Below are 25,929 nucleotides of genomic sequence, written 5' to 3' on the forward strand. Positions count from 1 at the left end.
TTGGTATTATGCATTCGGCCCGCAGGCCAGCAGCTTGATGTGCCTGGTTTAGTCCAATCCCTGCTCAAGCAGGAGACCCTACACCAGTGGCCCCCAACCTTTTGGGTTCCAGGGACTGGTTCTGTGGGGAGAGGCTTTTCTGTGGACTGGAGGGTATGTGTGGTTTCTCATGCTGTCTGCATCCCATGCATGTGCAGATGGGGCTTTTGCTTGTTTGTGCGACCCAGTTTCTGGCATGCTGTGGACTGGTGCCGGTCCATGAACTGGGGGTTGGGGATCCCTGCCCTAGACCATTCCAGACAAATGACTGTCCAATCTCTTCTTAAAAACCTCCACTGATGGAGCACCCACAATTTCTGGAGACAAGCTATTCCAGTGATCTCACTGTCAGGAAATTTCTCCTTAGTTCTAAGTTAGATCTCTCCTTGATTAATTTTCATCTGTTACTTCTTATCCAGCCTTCAGGAGCTTTGGATAATAGGTTGACTCCCCTCTTTTTAGTGACAGCTCCTCAAATATAGGAAGACTGCAATCATGTCATCCCTAGTCCTTCTCTTTGTTAGAGCAGACATACTGAGATAAGTAAAAGAAGACTAGAAAAATGCCAAATATACATTCATTTGACAGTTGAGGCAAATGTAGTAATTTACAGGGAAATGTGCATTGAGAAGCAAATGCCTGAGGAATGTTTTCAACAAGCAAATCAAAGAAAAATTAAGTTAGTATTAGGAACAAGCACTGTTAATGAGTATATCCTATTGCATAGACATATACTGTGTTTTGTGATTTCACACTAAGATGGTTGGAACAAAAACTCTGGGGCTACTTTAGTTGTTGTTCTATATTTTAAGTCCAGTATTTCAGACAATGATGAAGTCTCTGCTTGATAGCTTGCTTATGGCCAAGACTCTCCATGTTATATTTTCTTACTAGAATTTAAAAGAATGAGGATGGAGAATGTAGTGAGCAGACTGCCTCAGGAGAGAGTTGAGGATCTGAAATCAATGTTTTGCCCTTATGCAGGTCTATATGTATAACCACCATCACCCACAAAATAGCAGCAATTAAGAAAAAAAATAATTGTGGTATGAGCTAACATGGATCCAATGTTGAATTCCAATGTGGTTTTCAATTATGACTTTTTGTTGAGAATCTGACACAAGTTTTGATACCTGCTTTATAAAACTGAGAATTTCTAATACATTTTGCTTAAGTATTTATAATTAAATTACCACCAATGTCCCATATACTTTTTGTTTCATTAGTTAGCTTGAAGCTGTACAGTGTCATAATTTCTATTGTTCAGGAAGTAGCAGAGGCTCCCTTTTGTTAGCCCTTTGCATCTCTTAAAAGTGTATGCAGTGATGGTGCATGGAAGGGAAATGGATTATGGCAGCAAGCCATATGACGGAGGTGTTACTTGATCTCTTCAGGTTGCTTAGCACATGAAATTCTATACAAAGCTTCTTTGTTGCACTCCCCAACTGTGCCTAAGCTCACAATTATCGCTTGTCCTTTGGTTCACTAACAAAGTGAACCAAAACTCAAAGGTTTGTTTTTTCTCTCTTTACTTATATTTAGTGTACTGTATAGATTTTAGTTTATAACAAACAAACATAAATGGAGTCTATATGCATGAATAAGTATGAGAATACTAAGGCATTTTTTTAAACTTTTATTATTTAAAAATTTGTGAAAACTAAAACCCAAAACAAAAAGCAGGTCAGACAGGAGGTAATGCAGACAAGAGCTGCACTGATTAAGCATGAGGCAACTTTTGTTCCTTTATTTAACACTTTAACTTTTCCTTATTCTTTTTAACTTTTAAAAAGTGAGATGTATTTATAGAATGCCATGATTCTTTCCCCATGCCATCTAAGTGGCTATTTTAGAAAACAAGTACAGCCTCTATTCCAAGCACAGACAATTTTCAGGGAAGACAAATGTTAACCAGACTAATACTTATCCTGGCTAATACTTATCCTGTCATTTATTTTGGTACAAAGTTCCAGCAAAAACTTGGTATTATTATTTTTGCATTCTATACAAAAACAAGATCTCTGGGGGGGGGGGGAAAGAGCCTAATTTATACAGTGAAATCTAAATACATTGTGAAGGTGCCCTGGAAAAAAATAGTCCTTAATACTTCCTCCTTTTGGGGCAAAGTGGTTTTTCCAGTACTTCCATTTTTTAAAAAATAGTTCAGTTATGTACAGTATATTTCCAAGGTTGGGTTTTATTCTCTTATTAAAACTACATTTCAGGCATTATAAAAGTTAACTATATTAATCAACTGCTATATAAACTAGGAAACAATACTTTGTTCCTACCGTAATGTATCTATGGGAAAAAAGAAATTAAATTAATTGCATTTAATTAGGCCCAGATGAGTGTTCATTTACCTCAAATGTTTATTTCCCACATCCAAACAACATTGTATTTAGTAGTATAATAATAGTCCTTATTCTCAGCACTTTTCATGTATAATTACATGTTTTCAGGTGAAATTTCAGTCTACTAATTTTAATATAGAGGCTGCGAGTTTCATTATACTGTTGTTTATAGCATTCAAAAAGATCTACAAGCCTAACAGTGTCTCATTCCCTATGTAAATTCTCTGGAAATAGTATGTTTCTGTCTTTGCAATAGCACTTTTATTTTTATTTTTTATTATTATGGTCCTGGGGCTTCTCTTGTCTGTTTTGTAAACTTCTATCAGGTATAAATTTCTTAATAATGTTCCTACAATTATGATGCTCAAGTCTATTGCCTTTCATGCTGTTGATGATGATAGGTGGACAACTGTGATGTAATATTTTATTAGAGATTCCTCTTGGGTTCCTCCCATACCATTAAGCTGAATATGACAGGACAAAGATAGTTCTGATTCCCATCCTGTTACATCTCCCTTTTAATTGTCTCCAGGGCTCCTGCATCACCTCAGTTTTCCCTGCTCTCAGCCTTGGAGTCCTGGTTGGCTGACTTTTTGCTTAACACAAAGTGAAGTTTTCATTTGATGAATATTCGTGGTATCCAGAGTTTCCGATGAAGGAGATTACTCTATAGCAGACATGTCAAACACAAGTCCCGGGGGCCGGATCCAGCCTGCGAAGTGGTTTCATGTGGCCCATGAAGCCATCCTGGAAACAGTGAGGGAACGGCCCCCTCTGCCTTGGCCCTGGCCCAGAGACCCTCCTTCTGCCAGAGACCCTCAGATCTGTCCCACTCCTGCCCAGGCCCCCATAGGCACCCTTGATGCGAACGATGTACAGCTGGCCATGCCCACCCAGTAGGCCATATGCACTCTAGCCACACCCACCCAGTAGGCCACGCCCAACCTGGCCATACCCACCCGGCCCCCTGAGGGCAACCGCAATGCTGATGCGGCCCTCAATGAAATTGAGTTTGATACCCCTGCTCTATAGCTTTAAACATGCATGCCATGGTTGTTCATTACATCATTTTCCAGACAAATGTTTCCATTTTTTCTGTATGTCCTCTGTTCTTACTTTAAAATAGTGCCATTCAAACTGTTCTGAGTTTTATGTCTCCTTACAGGTTATGGTTCTTCACTACTACCTATCTGAGTGAAACAATTTAAACTGAAGGTACTTATGGTTAGAGCCACAACCCTTATTGATTCCTAAAATTCTCTAATTCACTCCCTTTTCTTCTTATTATTATTTCCAGGGTCTAAGCACCATGTCTCTGATATAATCTCTTTCCTTCCATTTGTGTCTGTGAAAATCTGATAGCTTCTTAAATGATTTAAACTTTTTATGTGATTAGTCAGCATTGGGTGTATTTCCTCCATCTTAGTTTTTATTAATGTTTTTGGTTCCTAGATTAATAACTGTTTAATTAAATTATGGATGTAAGTACATTTCTCATATTACATAACTTTTTAAGCAATATGTATGGTTGTTGTGTTTGAATTACAATTACAGATAAATAGTTTCAAATGCCAGGATGTATCTACAGTTATAAAGATCAGAATAGAGCAGGTAATGGTTTCCCTTTGATGTTCTATGTGAGCAAAGGTTGAAGTGAAAAGAAGCAAGATAGAAAGTGTATTGACACTTTCAAACTTTGGGAAAGATTCCTGAAAATAATGTGGACAGCCAAGAAAACAAACAAATGGATCATGAAACAAATCAACTCAGAGTTCTTACTTAAGGTAAAAATGACCAGACTCAAATTGTCCTACTATAATACAAAATCCTAACTCTTTGGAGAAGACTCTAAAGGTCAGAAAAGTAGTAAGAGAAGAAAAAGATGACCGACAACTAGGTAGATGAACTCAGGTACAGCAGTAATGGTGCACCATTGGAAGACCTGAATGAACAGCCTGGGAACGGCTAATTATGGAGAAAATCTATATGTATGGTTGCTAATAGTTGACAGTGACTTGATGGCTCATAATTAAAAGGAATGCAAAGGACTCTTTTGAAGATTTACACAGCTCTAGATGTTATTTTTTTTCGTATGTCCCTTTACATAATAAACAAGCTTCTTCTTTAGCAAGAATAACCATATAACACCTGCTTTGTTTTATGCAATATGCTCATTTCACTACAGGGTTTAATAAAAAGTTAGATATGTGGCACATATAAGCATCAGTAAGTAAGTCGTTATGAAACTTAAATGTATAACCAATTCTTTTTTTTATTAAAGAGTTTTACAAATAAATTTTTTTACAAAACATCCCCAAAACCCACCCACCCCAAACCCCCCCTCCCCCCACTTCCCAGAGCTGAATACAGGGTCATAGATATAATAATCATATTCTAACTAAAATTATCCATTATAAAATTAACCAAATTCATAATGTGCTTTAACTCTAACATTGATACATTCAAATTATTAGAAACATAATAATAATAACTTAAACAAAATATAATCAATACTAATACTGAAATTAATAAAAATCTAAGATCTACTCATAAGCTAAATGGAACTTTTTAGTCCCATATTTATTCTGAATATAATCTATCCATCTCCTCCAAACTGAAATATATCTTTCTTGCGAATGATCCTTCAAATAAGCAGAAATCTTAGACATTTCTGCAAGATTCGATACCTTAAGTACCCATTCTTCTATAGTAGGCAAACTATCCTTCTTCCAATATTGTCCCACCAGTAACCGTGCTGCTGTTATCAAGTTCAACATCAGATTAGTTTCTTTAGTATCACAATCTATAACAATACCCAATAAAAACAATTGCGGAGAAAACTTTATCTTTCTCTTAAAAATCTTTTGAATGTTCCACCAAATTTTAATCCAAAAAGCTTTTATATTTCTACAAGTCCACCACATATGAAAATAAGTAGCATCTAAACCAGGGGTGTCAAACTCAATTTCATTCAGGGCCGCATCAGTATTGCGGTTGCCCTCAAGGGGCTGGGTGGGTATGGCCAGGGTGGGTGTGGCCTACTGGGTGGGCGTGGCTAGAGTGTGTATGGCCTACTGGGTGGGCGTGGCCAGCTCTACATCGTTCACATCAAGGGTGCCTATGGGGGCCTAGGCAGGAGTGGGACAGATCTGAGGGTCTCTGGCAGAAGGAGGGTCTCTGGGCCAGGGCCAAGGCAGTGGGGGCCGTTCCCTCACTGTTTCCAGGATGGCTTCGCGGGCCACATGAAACCACTTCACGGGCCGGATCCGGCCCCCAGGCCTTGTGTTTGACATGTCTGATCTAAACCAATTCTGAGGGACACTCAGAGTAGAAGTGGAATTTATTTAGGACTTTTGTACAGTAATATGGTGGAATATGGAATATGGTAGAAAGCATCAGTAAGCTTTCAAATTTTTCTTTTTTTTCTTTCTTTTTTTCTTCCTGCCACAAACTTACTCTTCGCAGTGTAAAAGGCTATTAAAAAAAACTGAAAACACCCATGGAAGGGATTCAGCCACAAATAACATAAAAAAAGAATAAAAGCAACCAAGATTAGAAAAAAGAATTTCTAATTTTATTTCAGTGTTTTGAGAAAAGGCACAGACAATATAATTGGTAAGGAAGGTAAGGAACTTAACATCAGGGTAAATGGTACGCTGTTTATAAACTGCCCAGAGTCACTTAGATGAGATGGGTAGTGTAGTAATTTGATAAATAAAAATAAAATAAAATGAAAGAGATCATTTGACAGAAGTATTAATTCATGGAGCTGTTCTAAGGCAATGTGTTTGTGTGGGTTTATGTGTTTGTGTGCACGCCCCTGCACGCATGTGTATGTGTGTTTGTATATATGACAAAGATTGAGCAATATCATCCAATAAAGCCACATTTAACACAATGATCTAATATATGTGATAGGTTTTTCCTTTTTTTCTTCATATTTGAGTTTGTGGTTTGAGGGGGGGGGGTTAGTTCTTTTCTCTCCTTCCCACCCTTGTTTATTATTTATTTATTTATTTATTTATTTATTTATTTATTTATTTATTTATTTATTTATTTATTTAATTTTTGGGGCTTATATGCCGCCCTATCTCGCGAAGGACTCAGGGAGGCTAACAACAATAAAACACAATAATACAAATGTTAAAAAAGATTAAACTAACCCAAAATCCAGATCGTGACCCGGTACTGGGCCTCATTCTGTTTGGAACTGGGCCATGGAAGAGGTGGGCGATTGTGCACACACAGCTCCATTTGTGCAAGCAGCAGGTGCACATGTCCAACACTTGCACAAATGGAGCTATGTGTGTTCTTGCCCGCTGCTCACACAGAACCTTCCTTCCCTGCCCCCCCCAGTCTACAAAGCTGGAAAGGTTGGGTAACTCTGTATTAAAGCACTAAATGTGTCCCACGGAAATAGCTGAGGCAGTTTTGTGATGTTATCTGGTTTGAGTTTCAGTCTGTTAATTCTGAAAAAGTAGGTAGGGCCCTTGGAGCTGTTACTGGTATCATGTTGTACCAGCTGTTACCTGGATTCATGTCTCTCTGGAGAAGGGGCAAATGGGCTAGACCCGTGAGGTGCTAAATGACCCCTTGGTAGAGGAGTTCAATTTTGCTGCTACTAAAATTGTTGGCTGAGTAGGTACAAAAATAGCCAGGAAATGATTGAACCCTGGGAAATGGGCCACTGGTCAGTCAACAAGAGTGCTGTTGACTGGAGTACCACAAGCTTATCAGGTACTTGGGCATTCACCTTGCAGCACAAGGAAACAACAGCCAACAACTTAATAATTGGCCATCAACACCCCAATCAATGACTAAAAAGCCATACACAATCAAGCACCACATAAATACTATGCATAAAATAGCCCAAAGTACACATTCTGGTGAGAGAAAAGTTCCCTGAGTCTGAAAGCTTGGAAGATTAAACCTCTGGTCCAGGTGACAAATGCAGATTGGATCCTGCAACATTATCCTGGGAGTCATATATTTACCTTCACTCCTGAAGTCATCCATTGACATCACTGCCACCAGCCATCCAAGTTAAGCTGTCAAAACTGCAGATAATAAAAGAAAAAGAAAAATATACATTATATATCCATAAAGGTTATGTTCAATTTTGTTCACAATAAAATAGCAGGAAAAAACCATATCCTGCATATATACAGAATACAGTTGGAAGGGACCTTAGAGGTCATGTAGTCCAACTGCCTGCTTTAGCAGGAGACCCTAGACCATTTTGGACAAAGGGCTTTCCAATTCTTCTTAAAAGCCTCCAGTACTGGGGACCCACAACTTCTGGCCACAAGCCGTTCCATTGATTAATTGTTCTCACTGTCAATGGTGATACAGAATTATCTTGGAAGGGACCTTTGATGACATCTAGTCCAACCCTCTGCTCAAGCAGGAGACCCTATATTATTTCAGACAAATGGCTGTCCAGTATCCTGTAAAAACGTTCAGTGATGGAGCACCCACAACTTCTGGAGGCAAGCTGTTCCACTGATTAAATGTTCTGGGATTATAGAAGAATAGAATCACAGAGTCGGAAGGAACCTTGGAGGTCATCTAGTTGCAATCTTCTAATCACAAAGCTTATAGATTCAGAGAGTATAGACTCTTGCATTATTTTTTATCTAAATAAAAGTTGATGTATCTGTATCATAGATCCCTTGCCTTTATCGTTCTGTGTATTCTATTCTACACAACACTGTAGAGTAAAAAATATGATAGAAATTAAAACTGAAAGCAAGGAAGGAATGAAAAAAGGCCTATACATCACTAAAGATTGGATGCACTTCTTTAAAAAGTATTATACTTTTAAAAAAACATTTAAACAATTTTGCAACTTCCAAGTACAAGAAATAATGGATGGAAACTAATCAAGGAGAGAAGCAACCTGGAATTAAGGAGAAACTTCCTAACTATGAGGACAATTAATCAGTGGAACAGCTGGCCTTCAGAAGTTGTAGGTGCTTCATCACTGGAGGTTTTTAAGAAGAGACTGGACAGCCACCTGTCTCAAATGGTATTGAGTCTCCTGCTTGAGCAGAGGGTTGGACTAGAAGACCTCCAAGGTCCCTTCCAACTTTATTCTGATTGATTGATATCAAAGAGTCATTCTGGACAATGACATATAAATTTAACAAATAAATAAATAAAGATATTGAAAATATGTTATTATTTCATTTGAGATGGAATTAAAGGAAAATAGATTTATAAACCTAATAAACCTGGCTTGTTTGTAAATATTGGACTAATTTATAGTGAGCAGAATGTAAGTCTGAAAGACTGAGAGAAAGAATTTTCCAGCATGAAATGAACATCCCATAGGGCAAAGGCATCAGCGACTGTATAAAACCACTTTTACAAACTGTCCTTTACACTTGATAATAAGCAGGACAAGCAGATTTCATCATTTGCTTTTACAAGCCAATTACTGACATTTCAGCTGACAGCAAAGGGCAATTTTAGCAGGTATGTGGGGTGGGTAAAATTCCAGTCATTTCTCCTGTAATCATATGATGAGCTGGTCTGTGTTGGTATTAACAGTAATTTCATGGTGGCTGGTTGAACATAAGGCTATAATTCAATTGTATTTTTCCCTGATGTTCTGAAGAGCAAGAATAAAGCTGATTTACATTCCTACTATTCAGAAAAAGTCATGTAATATTTATAAGAAAAAGGATTTTGTAGATACCTAATCATTAGGTTATTTAAAGTCTGTCACGCTCTAGGAGTAGAGCTAATCCACAAAATGTTGGAAGAAAGGGATTATTTTGTTTAAGATCTCAAAAAGCAGAGATTACCAAAGACAAATAGGTTCGCAGTTTGCTTCCTTGCTGGGAACAATCAGTTGTATATAATATTGAACAGCATGTCTGTCTATTTATACATACCTAATGACATCTCTCTATATTTAGAGACAGAATTTTGTTAAAAATATGATTGTTTATGTGTACAATTATATTACCCAATACAGGGTAAACCTGGTTCTACTTTTATTTACCAATGCTGTAGGCTTTATCAGCTGAAACATTTAAACAGATTGAAACTTGATTAGGTCATACTCTTTCTTGTAACTATAGTTCTAACACAGACCATGTTAAATAACTACTTATTTGTATTCCACTCAAATACCTCAGATGCTGCTCAAATATCTGCCAGCAAAATCTGAACCAGTACAAGTCAGATTTCAGGCCTGCTTTTCCATTAGGAGGTCCTCAGATGTTGGTTACAATTGTATGGTTTGAAATGCTACAGAACTGCTGCCATTCAAAATTAACAATCCTGTCTCGATGGCCTAAGATTTATCTCAAAGTTTCCTATGATGTACTACTCCGAAGGGAAGGGAAAATAAGTCGAGAAGGAAACAATGTTGAAAATGGTAGTAAGTTCCTACCAGACCTCTCATTCTCCTTGGTAAAATTATTTCCTGCTTAGAGAATCACCATTTTTCCAGAATGAATGCTATTTTTATCTTGTCAATCAGGGTATTAAAGAAAGTTTGGTGCCTCTAATTCTGCAGCAATTTTCATATTTTTGTGAAATATGTTCTAATGAGACACAGCTCCAAAGTGAGAATTTTTCTACTGCTGGAAATAGGGGTGGAACAATGTATAATATACAATATACTCATTTAATTGTTGCTAAATGATATGGTTGTTAAGTTAAATATTACATCACCATGCAGGACTTACATCAGGACTTACTTACACAAAAGAGAAGAATTATTATTAGACACAGTGAAAGGAAAATGTGGCTATCATTAACATAGAGCAGTATTTCTTTTAATGTGGTCTTAGGAGGCTTCCAGGTATTTTATAGAATAAATTGACCACTTTGCAGCAGCCCTTAGATATAAAGATATCTTGTTTGTGGCAGTCCCTTAGATAAGCAAATTACCCATGGTTATTAAGCATGACGTATGACTGCAGCTTGTGACCTACTGCAGGCTTCCACATTGACTTTGCTTTTCAGAAACCAGCTGTGAAGCACACAAATATATGGCCATGGGACATTGCAACTGCCTATTGATTGTGAAGCAGGTAAATGGTGATCATGTGATCACAGAAAACACTGCAAAGGTTGCTAAGTTTGAGGATTGGTTGCAAACTACTTTTTCAGCACTGTTGTAACTTCAAAGAGTTGCTAAACTGAGCAGCTGTTATCAGAGAATTTACCTTTAGTCAGTAGTAGAAGGAATTAGGCATGTTACCAGGCAATTTTTTTTACCCTTTTGAAGATCCATTTCAAACAAGAATAAGGTTAAACTTTTCTTTTCTTGCTGTCTCGTAATCTTCAAAACTCCTTATAAATCCCTTATAAATAAATGGGATCAGAGTGCTAGAATAGTAGCCTCAGAAAAAGCAAGCTGCATATTAAATATTAATCTTTCAAAGGCTTCATAAATAAACCAAAGACACATGGTTTCTAAGAAACCTCTGCTTTTCTGTGGAAGTTTTTCCCTTCAACTCCTTTGTGTTGTGAATGCCCACAGAACAAAATCCATGCAGGAATGTTGCCTTGACTGTTATTGTATCTCGGCCAAATGCCCTCTGTTGCACTGAAGTGAATAATGTGAGATCTGAATGCAATCTGAAAGTTAACATTTCTGGCTACAGATGTCCCCAACCTTGTGTATTGCACTGTAGAAAGCAGTATGCATTTACAAAAATAAAAATAAAATAGTGAGCAAAATGAAGTGCCTTTATTTTCAGGCTGAAAATTTTACAGACCTGTCTGAAAACAGTCAACACTGCAATAAAAAAAGTACTTAAAATGAATCCCAGACATAGGAACACATAATTCCCTGCACTCCTAGAACAGCACAATTTAGGTTAATCTTCCTGGGTTACTAAAGATATATTATACAGATTGCCCAACAAAAATAAGCCTATTTTTTTGCTTTAACTGTTTGTGATTTTATCCCAGTGGAGAAATGGAGCTCATTTCTCAAGATCAAATTTCATTGCTACATGTGTGCTAAACATTCTTACAGTATTTGTCAATGACTGAATTTCTGATTTAATAAAGATTTTCATTTTATTGTTATTAATAAATAATATTAATTGTTATTAATAAAGATTTTTATTCTGTTATTGTAATATAATTTTGGTTTTGGTTTTCTAATTTTGAAACCCATTTTTTCCTCCTCCTCCTCCTCTCATCTAACTTTTACCATATGAAAAATATCATTTAATACACAGTATCTAACATTCATGTGAAAATGATGGAAACTGAATTGTCATTTTAAAATAATTTTACATATACTGTTTACAACTAGTAAAATGTTTATTTGCAACCATAGGTTTTTAACAAAATATGTATAAAATTACAACAATCGTAGCAGTTTAGTACATCTCCTTTCATATTAAGAGAACTATTTTTCAGGATATACTTTCCTATCTTCTTTATAGCCATTGCAAACAATGGAATTTGTTTTGTTACTTTTGGTCTTCATCAGATAGCAAAAATGGATTTTTTTCTTCTAAATTAGATTGATTCAGTTGGATCAACAAAGATGTGATAAATCTAGTTATGACTTCCTGATAGAGTTTGCAATGTAATAAATAAGACTCAGATCTTCCACCTGTAAGTTATTACAAATGTATAAATGGAGTGCAGTTTCCTCCTTTATCTCTTTCATCCAAATACTGTAAGTTGTTGGCATTGTTTGGAAGGATGTTCTGTAGAGGCTTGTCTCACATAATAGGATGTAAGGGGTGTAAATAATGTGACATTCCTTGTGCTTTTTTAAAATATTGATACCATTTAGCATATGAACTTACATACCTGCTCTCTAGCTTGTCTAAAATCTTTTAGATATTTCATTTAAGATATTTTTATTAGAATATGCATATTTGTAAAGTTTTTCTTCAGTTTTCTTCTTGAATTTTCTATTGCAAATCAAGACTATGAAGATAAACAATTAATTCTTTTTTTGTTCTTATGAACCTCTTCAAGATTTCCCCCTTTTTCAGGTTTGTCCTTTATTTTTTTTCCCCAAGAAAATAAGGCCACAAAAAATATGTGACATAATGTAAAGTATTCAAGTAATAATAACAGGAGGAAAGGCTGCTGAGGATTGCATTTTGTGATGGGCAATGAATCACAGGCTGCCCTGCAAGTACACAACCTATGTATGCAGGGACTGTCATCATCATCATCATCATCATCATCATCATCATCATCATCATCATTTTAGCCATTGTCTATCCAGTGCAGGATGAAGGTCTCTTCTGCATGTTTCCAACCAGTACAGTCCTGAGCTTTCTTTTGCCAATTGTGGCTGCAATACTTGCTCATGTCGTTGATCCATCTTGTTTTAGGTCTTTTGTGTATGCTTTTTATCAAGCGGGATCCATTCTATGACTGCTTTGGGCCACCTGCCATCAGTTCTTCTTGCTATGTGACCTGCCCATTTCAATTTCAGGGACTGTTCATGAGTTGATATCAGTTTGGTAGTAGCCAGGAAAATAATTCCTAATAAAATTAGATTTTAATATGAATATTTAGATTATGTTTACATTTGCAATTGGATCTAAGATCTATATTGAATGGGAAAAGAAGGAAGGAAGGAAGGAAGGAAGGAAGGAAGGAAGGAAGGAAGGAAGGAAGGAAGGAAGGAAGGAAATTCAGAATAGCAAAAAATCAATCTGCATAAAATATACCTTAAATATTGCTGTTGTGTAGTGGGTTCTTTGGCACAGGAATGAAGATGAGGCAAGTGAGTTCAGGAAAGCTCATGTTTATTTGCTTGCAGAATCTAAACTGAGAATTGGGCTGTAACTAGCCACAATATATAGTCTAGCCCCTAGGTGGCAGCCAATAGGTTTGAAGCAACCATTGCTGTCTAGGGATACCCAATAACAGCACTGGAGACTTGTAGTCTGGGTTGCTGGAGAGCCGTTAGCTGCTCCAGCAACCCACGTGGTATTACTATTGAGCCCAATACATAACAATTGCTTTCCAGTCTATCTTCCTACACTGAAATAATTGTCACTTTCAAAGGTCAGAGGTTGGTAGTCATTGTAAATAGAGGGATTAAAAGACTTCAGGCAGTATCACATAGAAGAACAGCATGACAAGCAGCCATCTGGACAACATTGAAGCAGCATCTTGCAGTCCCTGGCAAAAGATGTCAGCCGTTTTTAAAAACGTCTCTTTCAGAGTTGATAAACCCCGAAAAGAATTTCTTTTGTTAGATCTCTATTCTCCACAACGAAACCATCTGCATCAGCTTTGTGCCTGATATTAATATTTCAGGAATGCTTAAGAGGTCCAGTACCATCAGAAATGCTGCCTTCACAGAATAGCCACATAAAAATTATCTGGGATATTTACTTTTGCTCAGAATAAATATTAAAGAATAGGTTGAATTAGACAAGTTTCACACAACAAACCTTTGGCTTAGCTTGTGACATGAGGTATGTCAAACAAACTAAATTCAGCACAACGCCTTATATGTAGGGGAACTGCACCCATATCCCCACCCCCGGTCTTGATTATTAATTTTAAACATGTTTTAATTGCTTATGGCTATTGTTGAAATGATAATATGAAAGTAGACAAAGTGTTAAGAGAATCTGATACATACTAAGTTTACTTGTCAACTTAGTTTGGTATGACGATATTGGGAACAACTGAAACCGCACACACTACTTTTGCATTCTTATTTTGAAAGCTTTTCTCTTTTGAATCTTTCAGTTACTGGAATGGAGATAATTATAAGGTTTAGGCAAGGAATGTTTCTCTAAAAAAAACCCCCGGTTATGTAATTTTTAAGGTGTTGAATTCTCAGGTGTTGCTTTTATGGCATAAAATGTGCTGGTAATGACCTACAAAGCCCTACATGGCATGGGTCCGGATTACCTACGGCAGCACCTGCTGCCGGCGTCAACCTCCCTCCGTCCAGTGCGCTCCCACAGAGAGGGCCTCCTCAGGGTGCCTCCGATCAGAGAATGTCGACTGGTGGCCCCCAGGGGGAGGGCATTCTCTGTGGGCGTGCCAGACCTGTGGAACCGCTTGCCGGTTGAGCTCTGGATGGCCCCCGACCTTCGCTCCTTCCGGCGGGATCTAAAAACCTATTTATTTGAGCAGTCCGGCCTGGTCTGATGGGTTTGGGGTTGGGTTTTTAATATGGTTTTAACTATTGTATATATCGGGCATAAATTATTTAATTGTTTTTAACTTTTGTACTTTGTTTTTAATATTTATTGCCCTGTACACTGCCCTGAGTCCTTTGGGAGAAGGGCGGTATAAAAATTTAATAAATAAATAAATAAATAAAATTCACTAGCCAAGGATCCTAGTATTTTTTTTGTTTCTTCTGTACAATAATGTTTTGCTTCTTCTGTACAATGATTTCCTTACTCAGAACACTTTGCAAGAATTGCCTAAAGAAGGAAATATTTAAATATAGCTCCCTTTTTCTTCAGTTTGCATATAATAAATAAGACATTTATATAAATAAATATAACCTATCATGGTGTTTCCAGAAAATAAAAAAATATAAAAGACAGATTCCAGCTATAAGACAGTTGCTGGCTATAAAGGAGACTGTTTTCATTGACTGGACATGTTTTGCTAAAATTCAGAGAGCAGTTTGAAAGCACACAATGCAATTTTGGCTCTGACACATTCCTGGATTAACATTCTGGGCTGCCAAATAGAAAGCCGGGGGAAGTAGTCTAGCTGGTTTCTTTAAGTTTGTCTGAATCACTTGCTGTGTGTTTTATGTCTGCATTTGTGTATGAGTGTTGATACACAAAGGGGAAGAATTATTATTAGACACTGTGAAAGGAAAACATGGCTATCATTAACATACAGCAGTATTTCTTCAAGTGTGGTCCTAGGACACCTGGAGAATATATGCTCATAAGCGATGAGCCTAGGCAGAATGGCCATAGGAAATTACCTAATTTTAGCAACTTCTTAGACAGATACAGAAAATCCTTAATCCATATAGGAGATCCAGTTTGGAGAAGTGGTTAAGGTAAAAGTACAGTAACAGTCAAGAGAATTGAAGGGTCTTTTAATCTAACCCCCTACAGGAGACCCTGTACCATTCTGGACGAATAACAATAGCAATACTTTTTCTATACAGCTTCATAGTGCTTTACAGCCCTCTCTAAGCAATTTACAGAGTCAGCATATTGCCTACACAATCTGGGTCCTCATTTTACTGACCTTGGAAGGATGGAAGACTGAATCAACCTTGAGCCGGTCAGAATTGAACTGCTGGCAGTCAGCAGAATTAGCCTGCAATACTGTATTATAATCACAGTGCCACAATGGCTCATAGCTGTCCAATCTCTTATTAAAAACCTCCAGTGATAGAATACCCCAATTTCTGGAGGCAAGCCATTCCATTGATTAATTGTTCTCAGCGTCAGGAAATTTCTCCTTAGTTGTAGATTGGATCTTTCTTTGATAAATTTCCAACCATTACTTCTTGTCCTGGTGCTGGTGTAGAAACCAGGAGACTGTGAGTTTTAGGCCCACCTTAGGCATGAAAACCAGCTGGGTGACTTTGGATTAGTCATTCTCTCTCAGCCCAACCCATATCACAGGGCTGTCATGTGAAAAATAGGAGGAGGAAGGAGTATAAGATATATTTGCCACCTTGGTTTACCTAATAAAGTAATAAAAATGCTCCTCATTGTGGTCATTAGTCATGAAGTGCTAAAAAGACTCTGCTATTACATTTGGACATAAAACAAATAATAATAATAATAATAATAATAATAATAATAATAATAATAATAATAATAATAATAATAATAATAATAATAATAATAATAATAATAATAATTGTAGGAGTTTAATGTAAATGTATAGTTTATCTGTTGTAAAAGAACAGAACAGAATAACAGAGTTGGAAGGGACCTTGGAAGTCATCTAGTCCAACCACCTGCTCAGGCAGGAAACCCTATACCATTTCAGACAAATGGCTGTCCAATCTCTTCTTAAAAACTTCCAGTGTTGGAGCATTCACCGCTTCTGGAGGCAGGTTGTTCCACTGGTTAATTGTTCTAACTGTCAGGAAGTTTCTCCTTAGTTCTAGGTTGGTTCTCTCCTTGATTAGTTTCCATCCGTTGATTCTTGTCCTGCCTTTGTGGCAGTCCCTGAGATATTGGAACACCCCTTACCCTTCTTTTTATTAGCCTCCAGTCCCCTGATCATCTTTGTTGCTCTTCTCTGTACCCTTTCTAGAGTCTCAACATCTTTTTTACATCGTGGTGGACCAAAACTGGATGCTTTATCAAAGCATTGTAAAGTGGTATTAATACTTCATGTCATCTTGATTCTATCCCTCTGTTAATGCAGCCTAGCACTGTGTTGGCTTTTTTGGCAGCTGCAGCAAACTGCTGGCTCATATTTAAGTGATTGTCCACCAGGACTCCAAGATCCCTCTCACAGTTACTACTATTTGAGAAAGGTACCACCTATTCTATACCTGTACATTTGGTTTTTCTTCCCTAAATGTAGAACCTTACTTTTTTCACCATTGAATTTCATTTTGTTAGATAGTGCCCAGTGTTCAGGTCCATCCAGATCCTCCTGTATCTTAAGCCTACCTTCTGGAGTGTTGGATATTCCTGCCAGCTTGGTGTCATCTGCAAATTTGATGAGTTCCCCATCTATTCCCTCATCCAAATAGTTAATGAAGATGTTGAAGAGCACTGGGCCCAGAACAGAGCCCTGAGGCACCCCACTACACACTTCCTTCCATGTAAATGCAGTTCCATTGAGGACCACATGCTGAGTATGGCTGGTCAGCCAGCTATGAATCCATCTGGTGGTGATGCTGTCTAATCCACATTTTTCTATCTTATCAAGTAGTAGGTTGTGATCTACTTTATCAAATTCCTTATTGAAGTCCAAGTAAATTATATCCACAGCATTCCTCTGGTCCACTAATTTTGTCACTTGGTCAAAGAATGCAATAAGATTTGTCTGGCATGTTCTGTTTTTGACAAACAGATGTGTTCTAGAATTTTATGTTCTAGAACTTGTGTTCTAGAATTTTTTTTTAAACCCAAAGCAAATCCTTAAATAAGAGATTAGCTGAAAACCAGCTTTTATTTATTTATTTATTTATTTATTTATTTATTTATTTATTTATTTATTTATTTATTTATTTATACTTTCTATTTCTAAACCAACCATTCTACTCAGAGAGGGGGTCTGCGTGGTGTACATTATATCTTTATCTTGCTTGAATGAATGATATTTATCATATGCAAATAGATAAATAAAGAGAAGACAAACCTGAAGGGTTTGTGATTGTTCTCTCAAACTTTTGGAAAATAGCACGAAACCGAGAGAACTTAAGTACAATTAAAGAATGGGAAGTTTAAATTAAATACTATGAAATATAATATTAAGGTACTCCTCTGTTGAATGATAAGAATTTAGGGACATTATAGCAGAATTTAGTCATACCTTTGGGAGAAAAACACCCACATAACTTTATACTAAGAATGTAATCACAAAGAGCCTGGGATAATTGTTGACCTTTCTAAATAAAACAGACCAGTGCCAAAATATGCAAACCTGGCACCTCTAAGCAACGGAGGAATAGAAAGGAAAACTAAATGTAACTTCATATGTTTGTGAACCATATGAGAGATAATGGAAAATTAGACTTTCTTTATATGTCTGTTTTGTGCTTAATTCAAGGAGACCCTGCAACATACCTTATGATGATGATCTCTGGGCTTGACATATGGACCACTATGTCACTACTCTGATAGCTGAAAATGGAATTATCTGAAAGTTTTAGTAATGAAAGTCAAGGAGCACAGTGAAAAAAATGGAGACAGATTATATATGTAAAAGATCAAACTAATAATAAGAGATACAATAAGCAGTCTTAGAAGTGTCAATGAAGATAGTGAAGTGATAGACAGCTTCTTCTTTTTAGAATCAACTATCAACAATAAAGGAACCAGTAGTGAAGAATATGGCACAGACCAGTACTTAGTACAGTAACTATGATGATATTCAGGTGCTGGGATGTGTCTATACGTACAAATATAAAAATGGGGCAGGCGATGGTTTTCCCTTTGTTCTATGGAACTGAAAGTTGAACTTTGTAGGAGAAACAGAATATTGAAGCTTTTGAACTGTGAGATTTGGGGTGATTTGGGAAGACATCTTAGATCAGGGGTGTCAAACTGCTGGCCTGCGGGCCGGATGCATCATAGCAAAACTGCACCCACCCCATTGCCGGAAATGGAAAAAAAATCATGATACGTTGCGACATGTCACATGATGCTGCGAGTTTGACACCCCTGCCTTAGATAGTCAAGAAAGCAAACAAATGGATCATCAGACAAATAAATGTTCAGGTTCAAAGTATTCTATTTTCAACACATTTTGTGAATACCTAGCTTTTGGGTGAAGGCTATAATGCTGGGGAAAGTGCAAGGAAAATGAAACAGAGGATGACCAGCAGCATGGTAAGTGGACACAGTTATAGTTGTGATTGGTGCACCACTGGAAGACCTGAAGCACCTGTTTGGGATAGATCCACCTGGAAAAAATCTATCTGTGGAATCATGTGGTGTTACCCTAATTGATGGTACATAATCAATTAATTATATTAATATATTATTAGTTATACTAATATCCACAAACAATACCCACAAACATAAAAACCTATACTATACTTCCATGACAGAAGAACCGAAGCACTTCCTTAGTGAAAGGATCAACCAGTGACATCACTGTTGCCTGGGGTCACCCAGTTGAGGGATCCTCTTGTGACTCTGTTAAGCTGCCTACCAAAATGATACCCATTTATTTACTCCTGGCTGCCTGCTTTCAAACTGATGTGTCGGCAGGAGCTGAAGCAAGCGACAGGAGCTCACTCTGCCAAGCAGCAGCAACCAGATCCCAAATGTGAGTCTGCCAGTTGTCAGACCAGCATCCTAACCACGTGAACTACTGCACTCCCTAGTATAAACAGCTAATAAGAACTGATACCTGAGAGATGTTGGCTTTCATGGCATTATGGATTTATGTAATGGTCAACAGACTAATGATTTGATATTTTATATTCTAATGAATCTTGGATAAGTGGGTGCAGAAATACTAATCAAGGGACACTAAAGAAGATGCTCGTTCAGCAGTCAGAATTCTAGTGGTTTCTAGAATTCTGACTGGTTTTGGACTTCCGGTGGCGACGTGACGCCGAAGACAGCCGTTTTCGGGCTGCCCGCTCCGCAGCTGTGTTTTTCCATCGTAAACAGCGCCGATCAGCTGTTTAGATGGATTTGAAGCCCCCTCCTCGGGAGAAGAGGAGGGGGTGAGGCCCCAGGTAAGGGTTGAGCTCTCCGGGGCTGCCTGAGCTGAGAGTGTGGGCGGCTGAAGGATTGAGCCCCCCCGAAGCCTGGGTTGCTCCGAGCTGCGCAGCGCCCCTGCTCCGGGATTTTTGGAGCAGAACCAGGCGTTAGCAACCACCCCTGCCAAAAGGAAATACTTTTGATTATCAAGATGCAGGCAGAGCGGTACAGGAGGTCAAGGTGATGTGGACTCTTATCTTTACTCTCTAGCTCAATGGATTTTATAGCTTTAAAGTGAAAGTGCGCAATAAGTGAAAGTGGGGGAAGATGGCGGCTAAAACTTCTAAAGCTCTTCGGAGTGCGGGGTCTTCCCTGGTGCAACAGACCTCATTGCAAGCTTTGCTTCCTCCTGCACCTCCTCCGGCATTGACGCTTAAGGATTTACAAGATGCTCTTGGAAAGCATTCACAATTGATGTCTGACATGATGGATGAAAAGTTGAAAAAGCTGGAGGAGAAAATGGAGGAGAAAATGGAGAAATTGGAGAAGAAGATGGAAGAGAAGTTTAGAGCAATGAGGGTGGACATGTTGTCTATGATTGAATCTGTAGCTGAATGTGTGCAACAGCTGGATGTAAAAGTGAAGGATCTCAGTCAAAAGAACTCTATATTAGAAGCAAAGGTATTAGAAAATGAAAATATAAGGGATAAAATGGACGGAGAATTGAGCCTTGTTCAGTATCATCAGATGCAGTATGCTATTAGAATCAGGGGTTTAAAGGAGAATTGTAAAGAAGATTTAAAGCAGCTGATTTCTGAGGCTCTGGAAGGGGTATTGGGCCAGCCAGCATCTGAAATAGAGGGAAATATGGACAAAATTTTTCGTGTAAATTCATGGATTGCAAGACAGAGGAAGTTACCCAGAGATGTGGTGGTCTATTTTACAAAGAGAGTAGTTAGAGATGAAGTCATTCAAGCTGCTTATGATACTAAATTGGTAGTGGCTGAGCAAGAAGTTTTGGTTTTAAAAGAGATTCCTCCGAAGATTTTAAGGAGAAGGAAAGATTTTGCATTTCTAGTACAGGAACTTAAGAAATGTGATATTAAGTTTAGATGGGAGATTCCAGTTGGACTGGTGGTGACGCACGAAGGTAAAAGACATCGTCTGGTTACTGTGGCCCAGGCACGTGATTTTTATAGCAATGTGTTAAAAGCAACCCCCCTATCATTTTTGGAAGCTGTAAAGGGATACGGCGAGGGAAAGCTTCAAGATGTTGCTGATAGACAGACAGAGGACAATGGTGTTGGAGGGGATAAAGTTACAGTCTCATCGGTTGCAGGAAGCCAGAGGATGACGCGTGCCGCCCTAAGAAGAGCGAGACGAGAGCAAGAGCAAGACCAGCAGAAAGTTATGGAATCTCCAAAGCGTATTTACAGTGAAGCTGTGGGAGGGGCGCGGTCCAAAGAAGTTATGGGGGTCATGACAGACGTGCTCCAAAAGCTTTGGAGCGTCAAGATTGGTGATTAAATTTTTAAATTAGAATGTCAATGGATTAAATTTATCATAGAGGAGAAAGAAAGTTTTTTTTTAATATTTAACACAATTTAAGATTGATGTTATTTGCTTGCTAGAAAAGCATATTAGGGTTATGGACTAAAAGTATGTGTTGAACTAAGAATGGGTACGCAAGCTCCTAATTAACAACAAGTTGTCTTAGAGACTGCCTAAACCTTTTTTTACTCTTTTTATTTGAACTCAAGGATGATTTGGAACTGCGAGATATTTGGTGTGATACATGCAAGAACTATTTTTGATCATAGTTTAGTTTGGTTGGAGATTATTAAGGTTAACAGAGATAGGCGCTTTTGGCGCGTAACTGAGAATTTGTTTAGAAATTAGAGAAAGGTGGGAGAATGTAAATAGTAGGTGAAAGTTTTTTTTCCTTTTTTTTTTGAAATTAATATGAATAAGGACTGGGATTAAGAAAATCTATTCTGAGTAAAGCTCTTTTTCTGTTTTCCTCTTTTTCTTTTTTACTTTATTGGTAATATTAATATTGTTTGTATTCATTTTATATGAGCTAGAGGGAGATAGAATTAATAGTTTATTGTTGATAACATAGGGGTGCTTATGTTTGTTTTTCGATTTTATACCCTGTATTTAGCTCTGGGAAGTCGGGGGGGGAGGAGGGAATGGGGGAGAGGGATAGGGAGGGCTAGATAGGGGTGGGGGAGGGGGGGATTAAAGTCAAAATGTATTGTAAAACTTTTTAAATAAAAAAAAGAATTCAAGTGGTTTCCTTCTATACCACTTCAAATGCATGCTGAGATCCTAATATGAAGTTAAACATGAAAGAATCAAATTAACATAATAAACCTAGAACACAGGTCGGCAACCTGCGGCTCCCAGCCGCCCGGTGCGCGCGCACCTCTTCCAACGGGCAGTGGTGCGCGCGCACCTCTCCAAATGGAGAGTGGCACCGCCCGTTTGGAGAGGTGCACGCGCACCTCCCCGAATGGGCGGAGGTGCGCGCGCACCTCCCCAAACCTTTGGAGAGGTGCGCGCGTACCTCCGCGCGAATGGGCAGCGGGGCCGCTCTTTGAGGAAGCTGCCGCGGCCCGTCTGCGAAGCTGCCGAAAGCGGCAGCTTCGCAGACGGGCCGTGGCAGCTTCCTCAAAGAGCGGCGCCCCTGCCCATTCCAAGAGGAGCGCGCGCACCTCTCCGAATGACCGGAGGTGCGCGCGCACCTCCCCAAACCTTTGGGGAGGTGCACGCGTACCTCCGCGCGAATGGGCAGCAGTGCCGCTCTTTCAGGAAGCTGCCGCAGCCCGTCTGCAAAGCTGCCGAAAGCGGCAGCTTCGCAGACGGGCCGCGGCAGCTTCCTCAAAGAGCGGCGCCCCTGCCCATTCCGAGAGGTGCGCACGCACCTCTCTGAACGACCGGAGTTGCGCGCGCACCTCCCCAAACCTTTGGGGAGGTGCGCGCGTACCTCCACGCGAACGGGCAGCGGTGCCGCTCTTTGAGGAAGCTGCCACGGCCCGTCTGCCAAGCTGCCGAAAGCGGCAGCTTCGCAGACGGGCCGTGGCAGCTTCCTCAAAGAGCGGCGCCGCTGCCCCTTCGCACGGAGGTACGTGCGCACCTCCCCAAACGTTTGGGGAGGTGCGCGCGCACCTCCGGTCGTTCGGAGAGGTGCCCGCGCACCTCTCGGAATGGGCAGGGGCGCCGCTCTTTGAGGAAGCTGCCACGGCCCGTCTGCCAAGCTGCCGAAAGCGGCAGCTTCGCAGATGGGCCGTGGCAGCTTCCTCAAAGAGCGGCGCCGCTGCCCCTTCGCACGGAGGTACGCGCGCACCTCCCCAAAGGTTTGGGGAGGTGCGCGCGCACCTCCGGTCATTCGGAGAGGTGCGCGCGCACCTCTCGGAATGGGCAGGGGCGCCGCTCTTTGAGGAAGCTGCCACGGCCCGTCTGCCAAGCTGCCGAAAGCGGCAGCTTCGCAGACGGGCCGTGGCAGCTTCCTCAAAGAGCGGCGCCGCTGCCCCTTCGCACGGAGGTACGCGCGCACCTCCCCAAAGGTTTGGGGAGGTGCGCGCGCAACTCCGGTCGTTCGGAGAGGTGCGCGCGCACCTCTCGGAATGGGCAGGGGCGCCGCTCTTTGAGGAAGCTGCCACGGCCCGTCTGCCAAGCTGCCGAAAGCGGCAGCTTCGCAGACGGGCCGTGGCAGCTTCCTCAAAGAGCGGCACCGCTGCCCGTTCGCGCGGAGGTACGCGCACACCTCCCGGAATGGGCAGGGGCGCCGCTCTTTGAGAAGGCTGCCGCGGCCCGTCTGCAAAGCTGCCGAAAGCGGCAGCTTTGCAGACGGGCCGTCGCCGTCGGGCAACCGGGAACCGGTTCCATCTCATTTTTTTAAAAATGGCAGCCGCGTGCGTCCGCGCATGCGCAAAAAACCTTTTTGCGCATGCGCGTGCATGGACACACGCACGCGGCTCCCACTTTTTTTAATTTGTGATGGAACCGGTTCCCAGTGGCTCTTTTCCTTTTTTAGGTTGCCGACCCCTGACCTAGAATAACTTAACATGTAGAAATAAATCTAGATTTTTTTAAAAGAAAAAACTACTTTAGATAGGTTTCATTGGAAGCTGAATGAGCTTAATACCAAGTAGACATTATATATTTCAGCAATGGGGCATATTAACATAATGGAGACAAAGATTTAGAAAATCAGTCAGAACTGATCAGAGCTGATTCAGAACCTGAAACTTGAATAGCATCATCCATTACATAAATATGTTACAAATCCTGGTAGATAAATATTTTGATGTAATCACCATTTAAGTATGTTGGAAGGGAATTTAGAATATTTAATATTGTTTTTCTGATCTTTATTTCTTTTAATTTTTTCTATAAAATACAGTGGTACCAGTATTTAACTGCTTTGAAACTCATCAAATTTGGTACTCGATGCATTTTGACACAAACATTTTGTCCCATTTCTCATTGTTTGTGTGGTACTCAATGCACAAGCTAGTATTTGTCAGTGTCAGCTGCCTTGTGATTCACTACATTAAGGGAAAAATGTATTTGGTACTCATCACACCTCCTGGAACCAATTAATGATGAGTACTAAGCAGTGCTTTTTTTGTAAAAGAAAAAGGTGCCGGAACTCACACATGTCATACAACCCGGCTTGCCTATCCTACAAGGTTCCATCCAAAAAAGGTGCCGGAACTCTGTTCTGAGCATTCTATGAGAAAAAAAGCCCTGGTACTAAGATACCACTATAATATGCATTTATTTTAGATGGAATGATAAATAGTAGTAACATCCATATGCACATTAATGTTTAGAATTTTACAGTGATTTTTCAGTTATTTCTTAAGATAATATAGTGAGCCTAGCTTTGTGTATTCAATTAAGCATTTACAATCGATAAAATAATTTTAAATTTTAAGAGAATAGTAAATTCTCTGGTTTTTTACTAATATTTTACTCTCCATCCAGAGTGTCCTTTTTAATTTTCCTCTTTTTTCTTTTTTTGGAGTATTTGTTTTATAGATTATAGATCTATAAAAATAGATTTTGTGGGGTTGTAAGAAGCCAGGATATTTTCTCTTAGTTCAGGAATTCAGACAGATAGGGTTTGGTTTGGGTATTTAGGTGCTAGTTTCTATAACTCATAGTTATTCCTAGAAATGATTGCAATAGTGGGTGACTGAAGGTGTTTGATATTTCTAATTATGTGACTGCTTGTTTTATTTATTATTTTCATTACATCTGTGAAATCATTGGAAAAATAGACTTGGTTATTCTCAGCAATGTGATGATTTTAATGTTAATTAGATGGCATCAAAGTGGACCTCAATTCTTGCGAGTATATTGTTACATCTTTATCTGTCTTCATCATTAAACCATAGGTCTTCCTGTTTTATTTTATCACCAATCTTATCTGCTGTCTTTTCTGCCTTCTAATTCCTTAATCTTGTCAAGCATAATATTTTTTTTGTTCCATCATCTGCTTACATCATATACTCAAAGTAGCTTAGTTCACAGCTACTGCTCTTTGCCTCAAGGGAATAGTCAATCTTTATTTGATCTAGATTGATTGATTGATTGACTGTTCTTTCAGCTGATGTACTCTTAATAACCATTTACAGGTCTGTGATTCAAAAATATCTGTCTTCCTGTCATTAATCAATATCCAGATTGCAGTCATACAAATCAAGTTTTTTGCTTAAATTATTCTGAACATTGAAATATTCTTATCCTTCATGATGTTATCTAAATTTATCAATTTTTTCCTCTAAAATTAATATCATTTCTAGCTTTCCAATATCTGGGCCATCTTTATATGTTCTTACACTCTAGAAGATAAACCTCACTATTTTACTTCTTAGCTGTCAATTATGCATGTAAGTAGAGATTATTTTTTGTCTTAATATTTAACTTTTCATCTTTCATTTTTAGTTTAATAATATGTTCTTTGTAGTGTCTGTGGCTGGTTCCCGGTAAAGAAAGAGGACAGAAGGCTTCAACTCGATCAGCTGTTTATTGCCTCACAGGAACGAACAAGCAAGTGTGAACCTCCCTTATATAGAGACGCCGGCGAGTCTCTATCCAATCCCAGTCCTAGGATTTTTCCCGCCGTTTCGGTTTCCTCCAATCCGCGCGGACCGTGTGCGCAGCTGTCAGATTCAGCTGTCAACTGTAGCCGCGTGTGGAGCTGTCATCGGAAACCGCGTGTACGGCTG

The 25,929-nt window shown here is 39.2% G+C and overlaps 1 long non-coding RNA gene across 1 annotated transcript; it reads left to right on the plus strand.

The window, feature by feature from the left end:
- Positions 1-1,479: 1,479 nt before the first annotated feature.
- Positions 1,480-25,929, plus strand: LOC308667791. Its single transcript, XR_014026375.1, has 3 exons — positions 1,480-1,550; positions 3,559-3,608; positions 25,668-25,929. It is a non-coding gene; the product is annotated as an uncharacterized lncRNA (long non-coding RNA).

Source organism: Vipera berus (assembly GCF_964194415.1).
Source record: "Vipera berus genome assembly, chromosome: 4".
In the NCBI taxonomy this organism is placed as follows: domain Eukaryota; kingdom Metazoa; phylum Chordata; class Lepidosauria; order Squamata; family Viperidae; genus Vipera; species Vipera berus.